This window comes from Equus quagga, chromosome 9 (genome assembly GCF_021613505.1).
Source record: "Equus quagga isolate Etosha38 chromosome 9, UCLA_HA_Equagga_1.0, whole genome shotgun sequence".
NCBI lineage: Eukaryota > Metazoa > Chordata > Mammalia > Perissodactyla > Equidae > Equus > Equus quagga.
Genome location: NC_060275.1, coordinates 13,242,971 through 13,250,270, shown reverse-complemented (window position 1 = coordinate 13,250,270; position 7,300 = coordinate 13,242,971). Strand labels below are relative to the sequence as shown.

Sequence of the window (7,300 nt, the reverse complement as noted above, 5' to 3'; positions counted from 1 at the left end):
AAGTGCCTGAGTTAAGCTTGCATTTCCACTTAACATAGGGACTGGAAATAGAAGCGCATATTCCTTAGGACCAGAGACCCTGGTAGGAGGCAACAGCAGGGGATGCCAACTAAAACCAGAAGGAAGGAGAAGAAATGAGCCCCCTTTCAGAAGAGGCCGCTAGAGTGGGGGACAGCACTCAGACCAGATGACCCCCCTAGGGTGACCAGATTCTTACACCCTAGATCAACCCTGGAGAGAAGAGGAGGTGAAGAAACTTGAAGAGACTGAATGTCAATCCCAAAGAGACTGAGATTTGAGTCAGGTAGGACTCAGTTTCCATGAATTGGAAAATTTAACTCTTTGGGCAACAGTGAAGAGAGGCGTTGTGAGATAATTTTAGTGCAATTATGGGTGAATAAACCTCACTGGAAGAATTTTGTGGCTGCATATTTTATCCTGCGACATATACATTCATTACTGTAACTTACTTTTTTTCCCAAATAATATATTTTAAATAACTTTCCATAGCACTAAATATATATCTACTGAATAATTTAATACCTATATAATTTTTCATTGTATGAGTTAATTGTGATATAAATTCCTTATTTTTGGATATGTCTTGTCTCTTATTTCTTTACCTTATGTAGGTGTACACAAGTTAAATGTTTAATTCTGTAATTGCTAGATCACATGGTAGGTACATTTTGAGTTTTTTATATGGAAGGTCAAATATTCTTCTAAAAATGTTGTACCAATACACATGACTGAACAATGTGTGTAAGGGATCTTTTCACTATATCTGGAGAGCAATGAATAGAAAAATATTGGGAAATTTGGTAAACATTTAATGTTATCTTAGTTATTTAAAGTTACATTCTTTTTTTTTTTTTCTCTTTTTCTGTGGGGAGGAAGATGGGCCCTGAGCTAATATCTGTTGACAATCTTCCTCTTTTTGCTTGAGGAAGATTGTTGCTGAGCTAACACCTGTGCCAATCTTCCTCTATTTTGTATGTGGGACACCACCACAGCATGGCTTGATGCATGGTGTGTAGGTCGGCATCCAGGATCCAAACCTGCGACCCCCAGGCTGCTGAAGCAGGGTGCATAACTTAACCACCCCGCTATCTGGCTGGCCCCTGAAGTTACTTTCATTACAAGTGGATTTAAATGTTTTCTTCAAGTAATTGGCTATTTTTCATTGGATTATTTTTCAAATGATACATATTTATGTGATGTTTTTATATAAAATATTATATTAATTCTGCCTATATTAAAATATTTTCAGTTGATTTATTACTTTAATTTTAATGAACCTTTTGGAATAACTTTAGATTCCCATAACATTAACTGAGAGAACACAGTGAATCTGTAAACCCTCTACCTAATTTTCTCTAACTTTAACATCTTACATAACCGTGAAGCATTTAAAAAACTCAGAATTGCGCATTGGTACAATACTAACAACTAAACTATAGGCTTTATTAAGACTTCACCATTTTTCCCACTAATGTCCTTGTTCTGTTCCAGAATATAATCCTGGCTACCTCGTTCCATTTGTTATCGTGTCTTTTTAGTCCCCTTCAGTCTGTGATAGTTTGTCTTTTCTTCCTTTTCATAACTGAAACTTTTGAAGACTGCCGGTCAAGTGCTTTGTAGAATAGTCTTCGACTTGGGTTTGCCAGCTGTTTTCTTGTGATTCATTGGGATTATTGCAGATTTGGAGGAAGAGTATAATAAGATGAAGTATACTTCTATGATGGTTAGTTATATGTGTCAACTTGGTGAGGCTATATCACCCACTTTTTAGATCAAACACTAATGTGGGTGTTGCTGTGAAGGTATTTTGTAGATATGATTAATACATACAATCAATTGACCTTAAGTAAAGGAGATTATCCTCAAAAATGTGAGTGAGCATCATGCAATCAGTTGAAAGATTTAACAGCAAAAACTGAGATTTCCTGGAAAAGAAAGAATTCTGCTTTAAGGCTGCAGAATCAAATCCTTCCTGAGTTTCCAGCCTGCTGACCTGCCCTACAGATTTCAGGTTGCCAGTCCCAACAATCACAAGCCAATTCCTTAAAATAAACGTATATATCTCTATCTCTGTCTATCTATCTGTCTATCTATCTATCTATCTATCTATCTATCTATTTATCATCTATCAACCTACCCAGGTATCTACGATTGTTCCTGTTTCTCTGGGGAATCCTAACTGATAAATCTTCTCATTGCTTGATAGCAGGAGGCACATAATGTTGGTGTGACTTATCACTGGTATGTAAACCTTGACCACTTGGTATAGTTGGCGTCTGTCAGATTCTTCCTCCATAAAGTTCCTATTTTTCCCTTACAATACTCCACATTTTGCAAATGAGTTGCTAATTCCAGTGTATACTCAAGCAGAGGGGCATTACGTCCTACCTCCTGGAAGAGGCATTGTCTACATGTATTCCTTGGAATCCTTTGGAAAGGAAGTCTTGTTCCTTCTTCCCCATTTATTTATTCATTGAACCATTTATTTATATTGATAGGGACCCATGTATAATTATTTTATAGTTTATATTGTAATACTGTATTATCATTTATTTTGCTGCTCAAAGTTTTTCAGCTGTGGCCATTGGGAGTTCTTTTAATTGGCTCCTTTTTATGCCACCAACTTTTCTTTTTTCTTTCCTTTTCTCTTCTTTCAACTTCCTTTCTGGCAGTACAAGATATCCCAAATCATCTTGTATTTTTCCAGCCCCAGGCCAGAGTCAGTCATTTTTCTAAAAGACCTTGGTTACACTTACTGAAGAATTGTATTTGGAAGCCAAGAGCTGAGTTCTGGGTGTGCTCATTGCTCCTGAGGTGTCATTGTTTGTAGGCCCTCTCAGAGGACAGAGCTAAGAAATATATGTGTGTACGCAAAACCACACATATGCGCATATCTAAACTCTCTCTGATGCTAATCTAGCACCACAGGGCTTATACTAGACCTCCTGTCCTGATTATTTTTAACTTTTTTATCTGAGAGTGAGAAACCTGGCCACCATTATCTGTAATTTATTTACTTATTTGTTTAATCCTAGAATACATGTAGTTTCCAAAATGCTAACCTATACTCTTGTGAGAATTCAATTTAATAGCTAGAGTACAATGTTTATATACAGTTCTTTTTGTCTGTAGCCTTAACAGTATTCAGTAAATCATTGTTTCCAAAGTTACTTAGGTCAGTTCCTTTTTTCCCCTACTCCCTTCATTGAAGTCATATCATACACTTGTAATACATTTAGATGTATATGTCACCATTGGAGCTGTTGATATTTTAAATTTTGCATCCAGTGAAGTTCCCTCTCTATGGGTTTTGATAAACACATAGATTCATGTACCTAACAATCCAGTTTCGTACCGAACGGTTCCATAACTTAAAAAATTCCTTCTCCACCAACCCATCCAATGACTTAGAAAAAGTTGTTAATTTGCAGTTTCTTCTATTAAGGGTGGAGACAACACTCTGTAATTCTGTACATCTTCACTTTGATTCTGGAAAGCTGGCCAATTGGTTGTTAATAAAGTTTTCAAGGCAACCCACTGGGAAAGTATGTTATCTTCAACAAATTGTGCTGAGTCAACTAGATATCATATATTTTCTTAAAGTAACTATTACTTCACACCATATACAAATATTAACTCGAAATGGGTTATAGATATAAATGTTTAATCAGAAACCATAAAGTGCTTAGAATAAAATCATTAAAAATTTGGAGTAGTTAATGTTTTCTTGGAACACAAATAATACAAACTATAATATATATCTATAGATCTATATAGATAGATAAAAATGCACATCTACATCTATAAATCTGACTTCATGAAAATGGAATCTTTTGCTTTTTGAAAGACATCGTTATGAAAATAAAAAGGTAAGCCGTAGATTTGGAGAAAATATTTATAAGACATATATCAGATAAAGAATGTGCATGCAGAATATATAATATATAAAGATCTCTCACAATTCAATAAGACCACAAATCATGATTTTAAAACATCAACAAAACCTCAGTCACTTCACAAAAGAAGATATGTAAATGACCAATAAACACATGAAAAAATGCACAATATTACTACCTGTGAGAGAAATTGCAAATTAAAATCTTAATGAGATAGCACTACAAACCAATTAGAGTTACTAAAATTAACTTTTAAAACCCCTACGATGCTTTTTGTTGCCAAGGGTGTGGACCAACTTGAACTCTCATGTACTACTGGTGGAATGTAAGTGGTAAGACTATATTGGAAAATACTTGGCAGTTTCTCACAAAGTTAAATATACATATACTATGACTCTTTGGTACTAATCCAAGAGAAACAAAAAAATGTGCACAAAGATGTGAACACCAAAGTTCATGCCACCTTTATTTCCAATTGTCCCAAACTGGAAACAAAGTGTCCATCATCAGATGAATACATAAACAAATTGCGGAATACCCATACTAAACAAGAAAAGGTGGCTGGGGTGAGTAGCCGGGGAGGAGGGGCGGTTGGGGGCAAACTATTGATAAATGCGGATGCAACTGAAAATGGTTAAGCTGATGGAAAAAGCCAGAAAAAAAAAAAAAAGATTATACTACATGATTCCACTTACAGATTATTCCTGAAAATGCAGACTCATCTGTAGGGACTGAAAGCCTATCAGTGTTGCCTGATTGTGTACTAGTGGAAGAAGTGATACAATGGAGTACAAAAAAGCTTTAGAGGGCGATAGAAACGTTTGCTCTGTTGACTGTGGTGATGGTATTATATAGAATATACATATATACTGATAAAACTCTACAAATTGTTTTGTACTTCAAATAGACTTTGTTAAAATTTTAAAAATGTACCAAGTAGGGTGGGAGGCGGCCATTGAGGGGTATGGTCGGGCCTGGAAGATCCCAACATTCCCTTCTTGCGCCATCAAGACAGTGGCACCCGTGTTGCAGTGCTTTTCCTGGGCCGATGATTTGGTACCCCCGGTTGCCAGGAGTCTTGACCCAGAGACAGTGAGAGGCCCACTTGGGGCCTCAGGGGTTGCTGGCAGTGCAAAAGGCATGGGCTCTGTTCAAGGAGTTCTTGCCTGAGAGGGGTACAAAGAGAGCTCCCAGAGCTCTTCAACGGTGGCACTGCGGGCAGCGTTCCCAGACTTGCCATGGGGCATCTGCTGGAGCAGCTGGCCGGTTACTGGCACAGAGAGCGTGCGAAGCTACAAGTGCCCTGTGCCCCGGGCTCCAGGACCTAGAGCCTAATCGCCAGCAGCTCCTCACTGATGGGCAGACATGGGGTAGCTTCACCGGGCTGGACAACCCAGCCTGGTACCAGAAGCAGCAGCTGGTGGACTTCCTGGCTGCAGTGGGCAGCCACTTCTGCATTCCAGACATGGCTGAAGACTCCTAGAGACATGAGGGCCAAGTTCTAATATCAGGTGCTCCAGGCTTGTGACTTCCATCATCAGTTCCAGAGTATGGATGGTGGGTCCAGCTGGTGGACCTGATCAGCTGGGCAACATCATGTCCAGATACAAGTCAATCCACAAGTTGACTAGAGAAGACCATTTGGCATCCCTGTTGCTCTAATTACAAGCACAGCTGGAGCAGAACTGGGAAAGTCAGTGGCAGTGCTGTCTGGATAAACAGAGATGAGACATCTCCATTTGAATTGTACCATTTCTTTGTCAGGGAGCAAGATGATTTGGAAGAAAGGTACCCGAAGCTCCTCACTTTTCTGCTGCTTCCAGAGCTTGACCACGTAATGTGGCTGCATGTCAAAGAGCCACAAAAGCAGGGTCCTCGGAAACGACTGGCTGCAGAAGTAACAAAGCTTGTACATGGACAGGAAGGGCTGGCTTCTGCTAAAATGTGTAAACAAGCACTTTGTCATCGTTGTACAGACACACTGGAGGTCATGTCTGATCAAGAGATAAAAGAGTGTTTAAAGAATCTTCATTTTCTGAATTAGTTCTTGACCCTGGAGCAAGCGGCTGAGATACATGCCACAAAGCAAATGCCATTCCAGATGGTCCCCGAAGGTATCAGGTGATAACACAGGGCAGAGTCAGTATAAGTCACAGACGAGTAACAAATCCTGAGAGTGTTTTAGTGGTTGGACAACATATTCTTAAGAATGGACTTTCAGTAGAGGAAGATGGGCATGGATGTTAGCTCAGGGCCCATCTTCCTCAGCAAAAAGAGGAGGATTGGCAGCAAATGTTAGCTCAGGGCTAATCGTCCTCAAAAAAAAAATAAAATAAAAAAGAGTGGACTTTCATTAATTAAAATAGGAAAAAGGAATTTCTACATTATAAAACGGCTTTACTAAGATAAAAAATTCTTCCGGTAGTTCAAAAAAACTTATCTATCATTCATTCTCCATATAAACATACGAAAGATTGGCAGGAGAACTTGTAACTTTGCTTACGCAAATTAGAACAGAGAATGGATGTATTCTAAGCTTTACAGTGTGAGTAATTTCATTATTCATATAGGTTGATTAATAAATGTGTAATGATGGATATTTTATTTCCTGATCTGCAAACATTAAGGACTACCAAAGAAAACCATGATTTCCTGGCTTAATTTCTTTTAAAAGTTATACTTCATGAAAAAACTAAATGTGGTCTTTCCCATCCTAACTTTCTTGCTCTCCTTTTTGGAAATGAGAAGGAATGACAAAAAAGAGATAGGATAAGGAATCGTGGATACTTTTATTTCATGTATATATGTCACTGATCTCTCTATGTTAAAGTGTTGTTCTAAAACCAGCAGTACCTCAAGTGTCCACATTAGAAATGTGACATTTAGTATTGGAAACATAAATTTCTTACTTGTCATTGTTTTGGAAGCAAATATAATTCTCTTTAAAATGAAGAAAAGTATTAGATGAAGCCTTAGTTGGCATTAGAAATTACAGTAGAAATAGTTTCTTTTCAAAGAAAGTAACAAAAACAGTACTTGACTTTTCAGAAAGTTTCTAATTCAGTTTTCCAGTTCCTTGCCTGTATAGTATAGTGAAATTTATTCACGGCTTTACAAAAAAAGCACCAAGTGGAAATTACTGAACTACAAAATCCATCTGATGAAAGTAACAGCAACGTGGATGCAACAGGTTAAAGATCCAAGAACTTGAAGACAAATTGATAAAAGTTATTCAAACTAAAGAATATAAAGAAAACAAAAAAGACACAATCTCAGCTGTGGGACAGGATCAAGCTAACTAATGTATACGTATTGGAGTTTCAAAAGGAGAGGGGAAAAAAGAATTCAGGTATCAGAGGAAAACAACAAAAAAAAGTACTTGT

General features: G+C 37.6%; 1 pseudogene; it reads left to right on the top strand.

The window, feature by feature from the left end:
• The first annotated feature begins 4,844 nt into the window (after nt 1-4,844).
• Nucleotides 4,845-6,321, top strand: LOC124244957 (tyrosine--tRNA ligase, mitochondrial-like; annotated as a pseudogene).
• The last annotated feature ends 979 nt before the right edge of the window (nt 6,322-7,300 follow it).